At 41.7% G+C, this 15,896-nt stretch overlaps 1 protein-coding gene across 2 annotated transcripts in view; it reads right to left on the bottom strand.

Moving 5' to 3' along the window:
- Positions 1-15,896, bottom strand: part of LOC112457654 (ras-related protein Rab-37-like) — a 150,287-nt gene that overhangs the window by 73,878 nt on the left and 60,513 nt on the right. Inside the window, exon 1 of one of the 2 annotated variants that reach the window (XM_025020850.1) lies at positions 3,259-3,515. The exons of the other annotated variant lie outside the window; for it this stretch is intronic. The gene's annotated coding sequence lies outside the window, so the exon portion shown is untranslated. Of the gene's footprint in view, positions 1-3,258; positions 3,516-15,896 lie in introns of those variants that run through there. 2 annotated transcript variants of the gene reach the window in all.

Below are 15,896 nucleotides of genomic sequence, written 5' to 3'. Positions count from 1 at the left end.
AAATAATCTAAAATAAAATAAGCGTTCCACGAAAATAATTTAGCAATTAATCCTATTTCTTAATTATTTACTAAATAAAGCTCATATTTTTTCTCTTAAAAAATGGGAAAAATATTTGCATTTTTCCGAGTGCATTGATACCATGGTTGTTTGCGCCAACATTTTTTTTTTCAGAGCCAAAGAGCTACTTTGAAGTCGCAGCATTATCTTCGCATGGATCAAACTTACGAACGACTGCGAACATTCCGCGTTAATTTAATACCGTTTCATCATGAATTATGTATAGCTACTGATGAGACTAACCATCCCGTAGTTTTCCAAAGCTATCCTTCATTATTATTTAGGGAGTTCTTCAGATCTCGATAGAATTTGCGAAAAAATTTTAAAAATCATTATCAGACAATATCAATACGATGTAAAACAGAGAAAAGACATTGTAAATATAAAAATTAGTTTCAATTATTTATAAATTTCCATTGCAAAAATAGTGGATTCTACGGTTATATTTTTGCACTATTAAAGTAGACAACAAAGAAAATAATCTCAGGTTCACGTGAAATTAAGTCTAGTCGAGGCGAAATAATTTTCAAGCGTTTTTTTATTCAAGATGGAGAATGGAAAACTCGTAAAATGGAAGGATATGTTTAGTTTTACAAATTTATATTAACTTTATAAATTAAATGCCCCTTCGAGAGAGACAAGCAGAGCCATCGTCATCCCCCGCGAGCTTTTTCGCAAGTCAACCCTTACGTACTCGCGGCCGATAAAATCGCGCTCTTGCCAGCAATGACCAACCCTTCAGCCCCGAAATAGGGGTAGCCCGAGGAGGAGGGTGGTGAGTCAGCCGCGGAGGGTGAGTTTGACGAATAATTCGCTTGCGCGAGGCTTTCTGTGCTTTGGAGGCTCGCCACAGGATGGCGACGCTTCTCCGGCACGGCAGAAAACGCTTTCGACCCCCTGCGAGGACCAAGGACGAATCGGCCAATCGGCGGTGGTAGAAGCGAGGGCCGAGCCCGTAGTTTCTAGAATTCAACAACGGCACGCCCGCCATTTTCGGCCATTCCTCCCAATCGCCGTTCGACACGGCGTTCCTCACTCTCGCGACAACGACGTCGATGTTACGTTACGCAACTCGGCAGATACATTATGCAGACGCACAGCTGTGCAACGATTGCATGATGCAAACACTGCAGGCAGGCAGGCGAGCGGACAAACGGGATGCCACCGATCTCGGCAAACGCCGACGATCTACGATCGCATCGAAATGCGCACGGCCACCTAATTTTTTATTCCGCGATACTGCGGAGGAAATAACTAAAAAACGAAAAATTTGCAGCTTAGACGGAAACTCGTGAAAGATTAAGATACATATCTCGATTCGCGAGCCGCTCGCAACTGCGCATCTATAAGCAGCAAAATTGATATACAGCTTGTACGTCTCTAAGCTGTAATAAACAGGCACAGTCTTTCGTTAAACACAAATAGGCTGCTAGAAAATACATAAAATAAACCAAAATTAAAATATATATTTGCATCGGTCAGTATTGGCGATAAATCGTGATTTGCAAGTCATTAGCAATCCGCTCGCGAGACTTATTCGCGACGCTTTTGAAGGTATATGTCTTCGATATATACCTATAATCGAAGTACATACGCGATTTATTATATCAAATCTGCGATCGTATCTTTTATCCTGCTTAATGCTGCACTCCAAATATCGTAAAATTTATATAAAAGCAACACTATCTCTCTTTTTCCCTCTATACCTAATAATAGCAAAGTTTTATTTTCGCAGTCTCTCTGCATCTATTAAATTTTCATCGCCACTCTTCTCTTTTATTTATCTCGCGCATCTTCGAGCTTTGGTCGCACCGAAAGGAAGAGACGCGTCGACACGTGAAATCTCCGAGGAGAGTCGCAGATTTGTCCGTCCGTCGTCTCAATTATGCAAATCCGCCGGTGTGGAACAACGCCGCTGCTACAGCGACAACAACGGAAAGAAACGATTTACATATCGCAAAAATATGCATGCCACAGAGATGTAAATTGTACGACCGCGCGAGTGGCGGCGACGTGACGTCGAGGTCTACGGAGAGTGGCGTTTTGCGCCGAAAGGGGGGAAGAGCGCAGTCGAGGAATCGTCGAGACCGCGAACAAAGGAAAAATCGAACGGTCGAATGCGCAGAGGAAAGACAAAAAAAAGCTCGCGATGGAAGCTTTCCAATTAGCATAAGTGCGGAGACAACGCAATTGAGCGATAGATTTAACGATTCAATCGAAATTCTATAGATTAGAGACTCTCGAAGAAGAAGAGTTCGAAGTCGTGATTGGCGAGCGAGATACTTTTTAGTACGACTGCATATTTTTCCGCATTGCTTTTCTTATTTGAATGCAATACTTGATCCTTTCCTATCCTCTTTTCTTCGCCATTTCTGTCAGATAAAATATTGGGATTTAAATGGCGTCAAGCATGCTCAGATTCACTTATTTACTGCAATGTATGTATACAGTATGAATAAAACTGGCATCATATACTTAATATATATCGTTAAGAATAATTAAAAGATCTCGTAAATGTTGCATCCAAATAAAAAATAATAGACGTTTATAATATCAAATATATCTCCAATAAAGAAATAGGTAAAATATAAGAATACATAATTGGCTGTGCTAAAATAATCTCGGGAGGTATATAGAAAACGTATCACGCATTCAAAAAGGATAAAGAAATGTCTAGCCCGATAATTCCTATCATTCATTAATTAACGTATAATCACAAAAGTTTTCAAAGATTTACATAGTGCTGGCAAGAATCTGTTATATATAGCGCATTTATTTACAATCAAAATCCATGATAATTCGATTCTGCATGCTAACGATCCAACTTGCTTCTTCAAATAACAAATTTGTCACATGAATTTTTAAATAATTAAAGTCTACAAATTTTCTACATTTTTTAATAAAAACTAACGTACGTAGAGACTAAAGAAAAAAATCTGTGTAATGGTGCACTCTTGTAGTAATGATCTCTTTAACGCTAAAAGCTAGAACTATCAAAGTCACACACAATGACTGGTTTGTAACTCCTTTTAGTTACTGAATTTTATAACAGTGCATTTTCTGAGCTTTTCCTTGAGTTTTGTTGCAATATATACATGATTAAATTAAACAATTTACTTTTTCCCATCCCGTTTTCCAAAGACATAATATACTTAAGTAGAAGAAATTCATCGTCAGTAGTTTTAGTGTTCAAATTACATCTTTGGTATGAGCGTAGTCAATCCTTATACGATTAGCACTCATTTCTTATCTGCATCGTGAAAATAAAATTCTCGAAACAGTCTTAGTTCTTTATGTATTATACACTACACCAGATACTTTTCCTCCTAAACGCAGTTAGCTTTTCTAGAATCCAGCGATCCCCGATAATCCGAAAAACTGGTTTTGAACTAATCAAATTGGAATCGCACGGCGATCATGCTATACCGCGAAAATCGATTTTCCGCAAGCGAGGTTCGATTCTGATACGGTCTCGTCGCGAGTCGCGCGATCGCAAGACCCGCAGCGCTACGAAGGCGCGGTATCGCTCGGCGCTGCGCGAGCTCGCGCGCAGCGACATTATCACTATTATTAGCTGGCCATGCGAGCGCTAGCGGCGTCACTCGCGATAGCAAGGCCGTGCGTGATCGCGGGAACACCGCGATGAGACACCATGGCCGGTATATGCGATCCTGTTGCCGTGGCGGCTGCCAAGCGTCGACGGCGTCTGCGTGGCGACAGCTGGGCGTGCCATCTTGCACGTCTGCGTCCGGCTGCCCATGGTACCAGGCGAGCATAACGCGGGCCAAGCCATCGCGCGAACGCCGCGCCGAGAGAAATAGCCGAGAGAGAAAATTACATCGTCGCTCAGGCAAAAGAGCGCGGGGCCGTCCAACTGTCCCGTCATCGAGGCGAGTTACCTCCTCGTTACCAACTGTAACCGCGAAGTGCATGCGCGCCAAACACATACACACACGTATACACATACATGTACATACATATGGGGGGAAGAGAGAGGGAGAGAGGGAGAGGGAAAGAGGAAGAGGGAGGGAGAGAGAACAGAGCTCTGCTGGATGTCCGGAAACCGGGATAGAAATCGATATGTAAATGCATACATTGACTAGTAAGTATACATTTACTGATTTCACGCTTTTACTATAACATAGCGATCGGGGAGTTCAATTTTTCGCTGCTCTAAATAGCAAAAGGCAGGCAGGTGTATCTCGTATCGTTTATCGCCGTTATTTAACGTCGCGCGATCTAACGTAGAGATTTCGTCATTTTTCGTAACATCGCGAGTCTGAACTCACATATATATACCGTGTTATGTCATTTAGATAAGACAGCCTGATGCGGATGTGATGGTCGGATTCGATGGAGACGTACGACGGGCGTACCGTAACGTCGCATGCACGCCGTTACGAGCTATAGAGAACACGTCCGACGTGGCAATGATGGAGGTCTACTCCGGTGTAGGGAGGAAGGAAGCGGAGCTGGAAAGGAGCGCGAGCGGGCGACCTCCTCCTCGTGGGATCGTTAAGACCAAACCGGTGCTGCCACGCGGGAGAGAATCACGCTCTCTCTACCGTGTTACACGGTAGAAACGAGGAGAGGGCCTGTGCTAGAGCAAGATCACAGGAGCGACAAGAAGTCGTTGGGAGTTTCATACGATCGACTAGGTCCTACGGGCTGCGGATGGCTGATTAAGGTCGGCCGTCCACAACTCTCCTCCCCCCCCCTTCTCGTTGCATCGCGAAGCGTTCCGCGATCGAACAATATTCCGCCAAGGGCGAGGACCACACTTATCAGCGATCTAAACGCGATATGTGGTATCGACGTGGTATCTTTCTAATTTACGTATAAGACGTAGCTAATTATGCCTAAAAGCATGATAAAAATTAAATGAGATGTAGGAGTATGTGTAAATTGCATTTAATTGCCGCATCATTGGATGTACAATCTTCAATCAAACTTTCGAGCAAATATACGAAATGAACGCCATGTGTAAGCTGAAAAGTTAAGATGTATAAACCGAAAGATGTAATATACGGAAACTTAAGACTGGAGTATAAATTAAAGCAGTAAATAAAAAATTTAGCAAAATGGCGTAGAGATGCATCAAGAGTATTATACATATATTCTTGCGAGATTGGAAAATATACAATTATTGTTAAATATTCCTCATTTATCCCTCCTATCTTTTTGAAAAACTAATTATATTGAAAGGATAGTGTTCAAAATTTATGGATAGGATCAGTAAACGTCTGATTAAAACACTATATTAAGATATCACGTACGTTAACTTTATATCCAATTAAAATTGTTGCATCCAGTGTCGCTATAAGGAGAAATGAACGAGTGATTGAACTTTGAACCAATGTTCTCTAATACAGAACATTGTGGTGAAAAATTAATACGAAACTGGAAATATTACGCGCGGACTTCCGTTCATCCAAGATCTGTTTCAACTTTAACGGCTTTATTTTCCCGAACGTCGCTCTGTTGCCCGTAACGTCTGTCTGAGCTGTATCTCGCTGGAAATGGAAAATAATTCCCGACGACATACTAAAAAAGCGCATATATCACCACCGCGATCGATACTCATCGACAAAGAAATTCGCAGCGTGCGCGATTCGCGACCTATTTCAACGACGGTTCGCACCACGAATAATGAACGAGTGAATGAACGCGGATGAACAAAACGGTTATTCGACTCGACAATCGCGATCATCGCGCATAAAAAAAGTGCGCGTCGTACTCGCGAAAATTTGCGAACGTTGGGAGAGGTCGATGCTCGAGGGAGCGGAAACGCGGCTTCGAGACCGAAGCACGACCGGCCCGCGGTATCGGTTTATGGTATTTTTGACGTGGCCGTGCCCGTGCAGTGCAGCCGACGACGACGAGATTTCCGGCGGCGGCTGCAATTTTATCAAACGGCCGTCGTCGGGGTGTCAGTGACCCCGAGAGCGAGCGCGAGGTCGGTCGACCGCAGTAGGAAAACGCGTAACTCGCTGCACCACGCTGAGTAGCGGATATCGATTTGTCCGTGTCTGCGTTCGATGCGACGTGAAAAAAAAAAGAAATTGGTCGCGGCCTCCTGACGTTCGGCGACACCGCCCTGCCCTGCAAGTCCACGCTGATGTACCGGTTACTCGCTTCGTCGACCTGTCTGCCACCTCCTTTTCTCGAAACCTCTTCGAGAAAATCCTTCCTTTTTCATCGATTCGAAGATTCGCTCGATTTTCTGCCAATCGAAATAGCTCGCAAAGATACACTTGATATATGAGATGCTGCTGAATTTGTTGCAGTGCAAGAGTTATAATTACAGATGGATAATTCGATGGAAATACGCTCTGCGAGCGTCTTTTACGTCCTTTTAGTGCAAAGAACTTACGATTAGTATTTTCAATCATTGAGTTTTCAAAGTAAAACCGTTTTGTCATACATTTTGTGCATGCTTCAATCAGCCAAGAAAGATAAGATCTTTACTGCTTGGTGGAAGACGCTTGATCATTACAATGCTCGGTCAGATTGAGCATTAGGAACAACTGTCACTGTTAAACTTTGAAAATAAATCCTGTTCCCTCTAAAAAGTCCAATAACTATAAAATCCTGAAAATGATATTGCCGCGTGGCGTGCCTAACGATAGATCGGAGCTTCCTTCTCAAGTCCCACCCGTTGAAATACGATATTATATCGTCGTTACTATGTTCAGTGCGAGATAACTGAATCAATCAACCGCCGGCCTGGTTCTTCACCGACTTCCAAACGATCGCTTTATTACCTCGATTATGTCATTATAAATCTTGACTCTAAATACTATTATAGAGTTGAATTTTTAAGAAAATTTTACTTATCTATTTATAACTTTTCAACGAAGGCATTATATATAACTCTCAAGCATTCTGCACAATACTTAATACGTTGTTTGTTTTCTTCTATACAGTTGACTCAAAATCATTGAAAATTGTTCGAAAAAACTATCGAGCGATATATAACGGAGGATGAGCCAATTTAAAAAAATTCTAGATCGACAACCAGGTGTGCACTTTCTGAAAACAGAAACAAAGGATCGCGCGTACGATCCAGAGGAGCTGGTCTCGCAAGACGCGCGAAGATCAAGCAGGAGAGGTCTTAATGAAGATCCGTGGGAAGCGGAAAAGAAGCGCATCCGTCATTGCCCGGCAATGGCGGCGTTCAGGCAGCGCGATTGAGATTTCTACGAGCAGGTGGTCCCCCGTAATAAATCGTATTGTAAGCCATGTAAGCGATCCCCCTGGCAGCCACCTGCGAATCGATATCTCGACCGGTCCAAGGCGGCCTCGCATGCAAATTCGGGGAGAATCATGAGAGGAAAGGGAGCCTAGCTCTTCCTGTCGCTTCGTCCCACTCTTCCCATCCCATTCCATCTTCCTCTCGCTTTTTTCTCCCCGGGCTCCCTCCCCGTATCGGCTCCATAAACACAAAGAGGGCTCTTTTCGGTCGGTTACAATGTCACCGCGAGCATGCCTTTTGCATCCTTTCATTTTAGGACTCATACTCGCCGAAATTAATCCGACGAAAAACTGAAGAAACTTGGACTCGTATTTTCATTGTCTAATTTTTAACGATAAATGCGCGTTAAGTCTTTCTTTCTTTTACTTCACTTTACTTCTTAATTTACTTACTTTATATAAAAAAATGTATTACCAAGCAGAGAATAACCACATTTAGCGTTAGCGTTAAGTATCCCATATGAACACGGAACCATGGAAGTAAACCTTGAACTAAATTAATAAATATCTGAGCCTTTTATTATAATAAATGTATAATGATTATACATGGTTATACGAATCATATTATCATATGATTAATATTGATAATACGGACGTGCATATTGCTGTGCAAAATTAAGATTATAGTATAATTGCAAAATTTAGATTATACTATAATCTTAATTTTGCACAGCAATATGCACATCCGTATTATCAATATTAATTATATGATAATTAATATAATTCGTATAACCATGTGCACATCTTTAACATAGAGAGTAATTAACGATATATGTGAGAGTAATATTCCATTGATTTATTCATAATATCGGACGCTGATGATGCCCGAGGCTACGAGAATTAAAATCCGTACATTTACTTGTAATTTAGTTAATTGTAAACCCGATATATGAGAGAAATTTGTCGACAAACAATAACAATAATTCGCATGTCGCGTGTACGATAATAATGACAGAAACGACTTCGATATATCTTGAAGTCGACAGGACTCAGGCAATAGTTTTTAGTTCGCGATCGCGCCTTCTCCGAGGGTGCACGTTGGAAAGTAAGACGGGATGAATGAGCGTTCCCGATATATAACGCCGAGCTCGCGCGGCGCAAAAGGACGAGCGACGAGCAGAAAAAGAGGAGAGACCCGCGCGGTGGCAGCCGGTCCGGCGAGTTTTTGACCGTCTGGCGCTAACTGTTGGCCCCCGTACCACCTTCGCAGGTACCACGGTGCCGTCCCACACGTCGTCCCACTCCAACCGCGCGCGGGCCCTTTCACGGAGCCTTCCCTCGATCCTCCGGCCGCTTGATCCCCCGGACGCCCACAATTCGCAATCTCGAGTGCTTCGTGATTCACAGGCACTCGCGTGCAACCGCGAGATGTTTCCCGAAAAATTCGATTAACTCTCCACGTCTCGCGCCGATCGTCCGAGTCGCGATTTTTTGGTCGAAATGAGCACAGAAAACGGTGGATACCGTTCGCGCTAAAGTGGAAATTTGTTAGAAAAATTTCTATTATTAAACAAAAAATGTGGAAACGATACCTGCGTTCTCCACATTTTCCGCCGAGACATCCACAATCCACATCGTAATAAATGCCTTTCCGTAGTTTCCGTAGTTAGTCTTTCGATTGAAGAAGTATGGAGCTACGGTGGCTTTCAAGCCGCACGATAAATCAAGCCTATGGCGTTGCACTGAGAGCGTGAAGATATGCGACGTTAAGGCGTCCGCCACGAGTGCGTGTTTATGTATGCGTGGGCACCATTTAACGGGGTTTAGCGCCAAACGGTCCCGGACCCCTCGCGAAATAAATCTCAGTTATTTCGGTCTCGCATCGGCGTTGTTGCTTGCCTCCCGGTTCCGTCGTCGCTTCTGCGTAGGGAAACTCGCGTAAATTCCCTCGTTAACCCCCCTCTTTAACCGTCGTTAGCGACTAACAACTAATTTCCGGATTGCAGGAAGACCGGGCGAGGTGACGCACCCACCGTAATGCGGAGCAATTTAGCTTCTATCTGTGTACACTTTAGACGCAACTAATTGGAAATTCGTCTTGTAAAAGCTTCGAAAAATGTTGTCTCACTCTTCTGACATTTTAGATTTTCGTGAAACGGTAGTGTAATATTGCTCAAAAAATTTTATGTCTTCAATCTAAATGCAATATGTATATATTTATTATATAGAAAATGCTGCATTTTGAACATATATCGTTCTATAGTTAAATATAAGCTTCATTCATGATATCAAATGCACGATTAAATGAACTAATCTCAGATGAATCCCTTTTGGAGATAGGGTTTATAACTCCAGAAATCCAAAATATAAACACCGATCGAAAAATTGACCAGTAAACGGTTTAAAGTGAATATCGAGGAGAAAAAGCGTCTTTTGCTGTAATATATGTAAAAAAAACTGGTACAGGTAATTCTGCACGTATGCTCACCGCGGTGAGCTAAATTGCTCGGTTTACTCGACGGACACGCTTGGAATCCTGGATGAAACTCACGACAAACGTTACGGTCCCGAAACAGAAAGAAAAAAGACAATGTTCGCGTTACCATATAGACTTAGGACGTCCTACATTCCGGTCACCGCGATGCCGCGATGCCGTGCCACTTTTGGCGTGAGCCTGAGAACTTGCCAATTGTCTCGCGAACGATTAAGGATATTAGAAATCGCGGTCATTCTATTTTTTTTCCAATTCAAATTGCATCGTACTTTCAATTAGAAAAAAGAAAAAAACAGAAACGAACGATTTCGAAGGTGTTCTAAATATCTCGGATTTTCAGTCGAAATTATAAATAATGTCACGATATTGACAAACGAAAAACTTACATTTAAATTGTTCTAGATCCAAATTTTTGAAAAATTTTTAATTTTTATTTTATAAAGTTATATAGAGTAGGTATTATAATTAACGTCAAAATTATAAATTTCTTTCTTTAAAGATAAAGACTTAAAACATTTTGAAAATAAGTTCTTCAACTGTACACTATCGATTTTTTGACTTGATTACTTATGACATTCCTCCACCGATTATAAGTAACTTCCTCCACACGCTGTACCGAAAGGACAGCCAGGTTAGTTTCGAACTAGTAGTATTCCTTGTCAGCGGTGTGCATCGCCAACGAGGAATCCCACCAGCAAACCGAAAATGACTCGTGCGTCGCTTTATATACCCTCGCATCTATTTCTCTCTCTTTCTCTTTCTCTGATTATCTCTTTCCCTCGTACCCCCTCTACTCATCTTGCCCCTCGTCATGCACCTCTGAGGCGCATCTGTTAAGGGTCGGCAGGAGACCCAGGCAAACTCAGGTGCACTCAGGTGCACTTTATGCACTAGTGCAGTTTGAACTGCACTTTAACTCCGTATTTTATTTATTATAAATTTATAAAAGCAAAAATGCAAAGAGTATATTAAAAAAAATTCACGAATCTATGTAACTTATTTTATGAGAATTCTTGTTATTACGAATCCGTAACGATCAGGAGCCTTAAAAAAAAAAGAACTATGAAATAGACCTATGTCAAATACATGATGGTAGAATACAGGTGTGCTCATACTCGAGATGAATTTCGTACGGTTCTGCGCAGATACCAGACGTAGAGTTCCTACAATAAGAGTTAGGATACCGTTATAGCTTTGTCTCACTCCCACTAACTTCTTGGCTGAAGCATATGGTGACCATGATAGCTTTGTCTCACTCCCACTTACAGCTTGTCTCACTCTCACTAACTTGGCTGAGACATGGCGGGACCAATCAAAAATCGTCACCACATTGGCTTAACTCTTATTATAGGAACTCTAACCAGACGCAGCCATTTTTAAATAAGACACTAATGACATAACGCCGAATTCAAACAGTCACGGCAAGATGGAGGTATCTGGCATCAATTTCTCATTGACTGTTAAAAATATATGCACATGAGCACATATTTATTCCACCATGGTCAAATAGATATCCCAATTTCGGACAAGTCCAAAACTAGGAAATCGCCTTGTGTGGCACATCGAGACGCACTTTGGCGCGTCTTCTTATGACCGGGGAGTTGGCTAAGGGAGAAGAGCTACCAGCCACGACCTTTTACAGTGAAAAAAGAGAGAACTCTCCCGATACATACAGAGGAGAAGAAAGCTTGCGATTAGTCCGTATAATTTGACTTAATTACTTATGTAATTCAGCAATAATTCCTTTTAAAGTAAGATTATTCCTCAGAATTTAATAATTTTTATATAATATATTATTATTATTAACGCGCAAGCCCGAATTAATTCGGACAAGCGGTACTGGCAGAATTGCGCAAGTCCGAGTTAACTCGGGCAGCGCTTTATTTTATATTATCATGATTCACACGCCCGTGTTAATTCGGGTATGAAAAAAATAATTACTAAAGTTATTTATGTATACGTATCTGATGAATATAGACGGACGGCTCGTCAGATATGTTCAGTAAAAAGACATACAATATTTCATGAGTGCATTATTATAGAATTAATTTTTAAAATATTGTTTTTAACTTAATATTTGTCCTTTTTTATCCCTAAAAGTAAAGCTTTTATTTTTTTTTATTTAATTTATTATATTATTTTTTATTTTTTTACGTTATTACGTTTTTACGTTATTATATTAAATTATTAATTTCAATGAATAAAAAAAAGATTCTCTTGCGACATTTTGTGGCAAAAGCTCGTGCGAAGGGGTTAATATAATAGGTTTTTTTAAACCAAATTGTCTATTTGACAAGTTTCCACGACATCTCACGATAGCGAACTCATTGCGGTTAAAGGGTACCTCCATTCACGAATTCATCGTCATTCAGCCTTTATGGCTTATGGGTTCCGCGTCACCCCTGTTACGTTTTACATCATTGGGCTTTACGGCGGTCGAAGGGATGCGATGGCTCGACGACCTGCACACGGAATGCTCGACTCGATGTTTATCGACTGAATCGACGCGTAGGCGCCGGCACTTATGCCATCCCCATGTTCATCTTCTACACCGCGCCTATATCTCTGTCGCTGACTATTTCATTTAAAGCCTGTGTAGACGGACATATGTCGAATAAATGGCGCGCGGTAACAACGAATGAAAACTCTAATCCTAATGAACTCGAACGAAACATCTAAATATGATAATTTTGCGAAAAATGTATGTTTTAATTACGTTATAATAGTTTATGTGTAAAAGTTTTGCTCTAACTCGCACATAACTTTGATATTATATGTCTCGGTAATATAAAACTGTCTGAATTCAGGCGAAACTGAATATCGGTCAATGTTCGCGTCTCGAAGACGACGCCTGAATCTGTCAAGCGGAAATATCACCAGCCATGCCTTTTACTCTCGTACGTCCTTTATATTCTTTGTTGGATCGCTTCCAGAAGCGATTTGCATTTAACGAAGCTACTTTGTTCTCGTTGCCAGTGCCGTCGGAGCTCTTCCCCGGGACATAGATTACCATGGAGCATGTAAATATTGAAAACTTGCAGAGACGATGATTAACGAAAAAGGGGAGACCCGCCAAAAAAAGATATAAGTATATAACGATGTAACTGGAAGAGTTAACACACGTTGTCACGTTACTTATCTGCCCGATATCCGTGACACCTTCTGGAAGTGGCACTGTTTACTTGCTATTTGACGGCTTAATTAATGAACAAAACTGTTATTGTAACCGTAATTAATAGACAGAACTGTTTTCGCGACACACAAAGGTGTCCTTGTGAGGAAGCAAAAAACATCCGCTTAAAGTTACGCCATTGAGTCTGGAGAGCAGCTGGATGCACGAGACTCATTAAAACCGCACAACGCTGAGGACCGCGGTTTTCCATGGAAAAAAGGGAGAAGTTTCAGGCTTTACGAGGGTGGAGAGTGTTACTGGTGGCCTCCGCAAGGCACTTCAAACAACGACTAACATTAGGAAAGGAAAACACTTGTGAATACTTCTGATACACATGACCCTTAATCCTGATATTCATCACGCTGTTCTTAATATATGTATAATGTAAGCTTTCTCCGTTTCTTCGCACATTTTCTATGTGCGAGCAAATTTAATGAAACAAACATGAATTTTATAAATATGTCAAAGTTTCTAAAAGATAACTTGAATAAAGTTTATTGTAAATATAACAGGATCCTGTTAATGTTGTTAATATCGTTTTACAATTTTATTTTATTAAAAAAGTGAAAAATACAAAACGCTGACAAAATTAGAATTATTATTTCCAGCGAAAAGACTGTAATAAATTCTATTTAATAATAATTTATAACGGTTTTCTAAAAATGCATACCAAAAGAGGAAATCACCCGTTCACGGCCATCTTTATGCTTTATTGATTATGATAATAATCGTTCTGTTCGCGACTGCTCGTTAGCAGCTCGAATCGTTAATCTTACTCGCCAAAGAACCCTTAATTATTGCGAGCAAAATAACGAAGGTTTGACAGTCTGTGATAGTTAAACGTGAAAAGCGACGCTGCTGAAAATTTTGCGAATCTTGAAATTTGCTATGCAGATTCCACACATGTTTTTTTTTTTATTTATTGATTCGATTTTTCAATATACATGGTCTAAATCTGGAATTTTAATATTTGATTCGTCAACAAATGCGATTCTCTCCATGAGATATTTAAAATACTTTTTTACTTGTCTATAATATTTTATTAGTTAATTATGATCGTATGGGAATTATTAAGATGTATTCAATGAATTATTAAATTCCCAGACGTCGAACTCATTAGTCAATCGTGATGACAAACACGAAGCGCAGTATACCTACAGAAGTAATAAGCTGAATACAAACGGAACGCGTAGAAGACAAAGCCCAAAATTTTTATCCTCCGAATTCCATTCCAATTAATTCAAACATTCTCGAAAGGAAGCAATACAGTGATGTACGCTGCAAAGAAAATGATTCACGTCGTAGCTCGGCCGTATTTAATAACTTCGCGCGCGGCTGAGCAATATCGATCCGGAAGCCCCGACGAGCGCGGAGTCCTCCTGGCGCAGGATAACAGGTGCTTCTCGCCCCTCCCTCCCAGAGAGACTCACACTCACGCGCCGCCGAGTAGACCTTCGTCAGCCCAACCGGTCTCTCTCCCGGCTTTGGAACAGTTTCGAACTCGCTCCTCGCGCTACCACGTGCCAATATTTACCAGGATACCACGAGAGAAGATTTCTGCTCCTGCGTAGGGACCGAGTGGTCAGAAGTCAGAGGCAGCCTGAACGCGGCAATAAGAGGAGAAAGGATTCGCCTCTCGACACGCGATAGGAGGGAGAGGACACGCCGAGTTAGAAGGATAAGCGGACCGGGAGAACGTGCTCGTGGCGAAGATCGCCAAGGACAATAGAATCCTTGGCGAAAGATCAGAGGAGCAGGACGCTGGGCTGGTATACGAAACGACGCCGCGCTTTCGTGCACGTTGCTGATTGGAGGAACAGGGGGGATGCCTCCCCCGATTCGGGTCTCGTTCGAACGCGTCGTATGATACGTCGGCCTTAGGTCGACCGACTTTTAATCAATTCCGCAAGGACTTAATCGTATTATGTGTCCGTATTATGTCTCACATTTAAATAAACGATAGCGTAGCACGATTGCCACGCCGCACCGGATATGACAAATATATTTCGGTATTCTGAAACGAGTGAAAAATTAAATAGCTAGCCGGCAATCGATACTCGAGAGAACTCGGGATAAATAAGCCGAGATTTCGGAAAAGAATTATGTGCGAGGCATTTTTATTCCCTTTTTTGCATCAAACTATATGTAAAATTATTGATTTATATTGAATATTTTCTCTATAGGAAGCACGTTCTGCGTGTACAGCAAAAATGAACAAAATTAATCAAATAACAAAACAATGTAAATATTAAATAACACCTAAAATTCAAATTAAATGCCGGATAATTGAACTTGTTATTACTATTGTTATGGCTAACTATACTATTATTGTGGTACAAAGAATCGATATATTTCGTGGCATGCGACATGTTTCTTTCTTATTTTTTAAAGTATTTTTTCATTAAAGAACCATAGCTAATCAATAGAAAAAGATTTGACGCTAAATTTTCCTAACATACAATAACTGTTTCTCCCGACAATCGTATTATTTTTTCACCGAACTGTCTTCCGTCAAAAAAGACAGAAGCGAAGTCCAGTGTTTCTCAGAAGGGTCCGTCATCGTTCAACATGTCTGACACAACACGCCACTGAATACACGCGTAGGAGTACACCCGGTAGGCACCCGAGTAGCGGGGAACCAAGACCCTTTCTCCGGTTCGCGCCACGTACGGCCACAGCGCGCAGTAGATCGTGCGATCCCCTCGTTCCTTATTCTAATGAATCCGGTTAGCCTTAAATATGGTCGGGGGCCTCCCCTTTTATTGGTTCCCGGATCGAAGGATTCCCCGGGGCCCGGAGTCACGCGATACCGACCCCCTTTCCGCGACGGCGGCACCACACCGCGCCGCATCGATAGTGCCCCCTCGTCTGTCCCGTTTATAGAGGTCCAGACCGAAGAGTATAGGAGCACCCACCGCGTGCGCGTAATCGGAGTAGCGCCGCTAATTATTGCCCTAATCAAGCTATTACGGTCGC

This window comes from Temnothorax curvispinosus, unplaced genomic scaffold, assembly GCF_003070985.1.
Source record: "Temnothorax curvispinosus isolate PA1 unplaced genomic scaffold, ASM307098v1 QBEX01000740.1, whole genome shotgun sequence".
Taxonomy (NCBI): domain Eukaryota; kingdom Metazoa; phylum Arthropoda; class Insecta; order Hymenoptera; family Formicidae; genus Temnothorax; species Temnothorax curvispinosus.
This window is presented reverse-complemented; position numbering and strand designations above follow the sequence as displayed.